Genomic DNA, 2,022 nt, shown 5'->3' with positions numbered 1-2,022 from the left:
GCCATGGTGAAAGGTCTAAAAGATGTGTAATTTAGGTCCAGAAAAAAGCAAGAGAGTGAATGGGGAAGAAGCAATATTAGAAGAGATAACGGGTGAGAATTTTCCAAAACTGATTAAAGGCATCAAGTCACATATTGGAATCTCAATGAACACAGCAGCATGCATACATATATAATCAACCCACAACTAGGCACATTATAGCAAAACTGCTGAAAATCAAGACCAAGAAAAAAACTTCAAAATCATCTGGGGCCATGGGTGAGGGAAGGAGAGTGAAATCACATTACCTACAAAGGAACAAAACAACACTAGCAGATGACTTTCCAACAGAAGCTGTAGAAACCAGGAGGCCATGACCTATTTAAACTGTTGGGAAAAAAAAATGCTAGTCTAGAATTCCATAACCCATCAGAAAAAAATCTGTCATCAGAAATGAAGTTTAATTTAATTCATTTTTAAACAAAAATAGGAAATTCATCAAAAGTAGGCTCGCACTAAGAGAAACACTGAAGTTATTTCCTTAGGAAGAAACAAAATCATCCCAGATGGTAGGTTGAAGACACGGAAAGGAAAACAGGCAACAGAAATGGTAAATATGTTGGTGATTCTAAAGAAGTAGTGTCTAAATTGATAGCATCATGTAAAGAAACCCCAGTTCCCAAAGCTGCATGCCTCATGGAAGCAAACACTTCCACATTTGGAAACACTTCCACATTTCTCAACCATCATATTTGTGCCATCTTCTCTTCTTTTTTTTTTTTTTAAGATTTATTTATTTATTTATTTGAGAGAGAGAGAGTATGCTGGGGGAGGGGCAGAGGAAGCAAGAGAAGCAGACTTCCCGCTGAGTAGGGAGCCAGCTATGGGGCTTGATCCCAAGATCCTGAGATCATGACCTGAGCCCAAGGCAGACACTTACCTAACTGAGCCACCCAGGGACCCCTGTGCTCTCTTCTCAACTTAAGCCACAGATGGATTTACCCTCTAACCATCAATACTAAGTGTTATTATTATTTGTTAAATTAGTTTGTCTTTGACCAAGATTTGTTGATCTATTATGATGACTCTGTTCCAATACAGCCGAACGTTCTTTCTCCAACATACTGTATATAAAAGACTGTACAATCTTTGCTAGCATAGTTCAAAGAATTCTGTGGTCCCAGAATCTAATGATATGTATTTAAAAATGAAAAGTCTTCTGTCTCCTTCATCACCATGTGTTGTCTACTCCTGCCATCAGCTCTGGTGGATGCTCTGGTACACTCTGCTCTACTTCAGCTCCAGCGGAGTTGTCCAATCCTGAGTAGCCACAGTCATTTTTGGCTTCACTTAAATGCAAGTCTTTCTTCAGGCTAGAACTAGGCACAGTCTTGATTATGGAATTCAGGCTAGTCTGTTGCATACGCTCTTTCAGTTTTTCAAATCTGCAGTTGCTTGTAGATCATTAGTACATCATTGGCTAGTCTATACACTGGGTACCCAGGATTTGGTAGTGATCCTTTTCATTGGTTGTTTACCCATTTTGTTTTCTTTCGAAAAAGTTTATCCCATGGTTTGGTCATATTGAGTGAGAAAAATTATATTGATTCAAACACTTTTTGAGCACCCAATACAGTAAAATCCTGGAGTGACATTGAATTAGAATTAAGATACTTATAATTCAATGGGGGTCCAGTGTGCCATGGCTACAAACAGTAGCCTCCTCGGTAGTGTATGCAGCCTGTTGATTGTATGGGTTGCCCTAAGGGACCTTGGAGACAGCCCTTTTGGTGGATGCTGGGGTCTGACCTCGTGGCTATCTCCAATTTAGGCTGCAGACAGGTATGTGGGGTGCCTTTGGAAAGCCCCAGGGCACAGTAGCCAGGGTGCACATTGGCCAAGTCATCATGTCCATCCGTCCCAAGCTGCAGAACAAGGAGCATGTTATTGAGGCCCTGTTCAGGGCCAAGTTCAAGTTCCCTGGCCACCAGAAGATCCACATCTCCAAGAAGTGGGGCTTTACTAAGTTCAATGCAGATGAAT

At 40.9% G+C, this 2,022-nt stretch overlaps 1 non-coding gene across 1 annotated transcript; it reads left to right on the top strand.

Moving 5' to 3' along the window:
* Window positions 1–1,628: 1,628 nt before the first annotated feature.
* Window positions 1,629–1,763, top strand: LOC123928675. Its single transcript, XR_006815787.1, has one exon. It is a non-coding gene; the product is annotated as a small nucleolar RNA SNORA70 (small nucleolar RNA).
* The last annotated feature ends 259 nt before the right edge of the window (window positions 1,764–2,022 follow it).

The sequence above is a fragment of the Meles meles genome, chromosome 1 (assembly GCF_922984935.1).
Source record: "Meles meles chromosome 1, mMelMel3.1 paternal haplotype, whole genome shotgun sequence".
Classification (NCBI taxonomy): domain Eukaryota; kingdom Metazoa; phylum Chordata; class Mammalia; order Carnivora; family Mustelidae; genus Meles; species Meles meles.
This window is presented reverse-complemented; position numbering and strand designations above follow the sequence as displayed.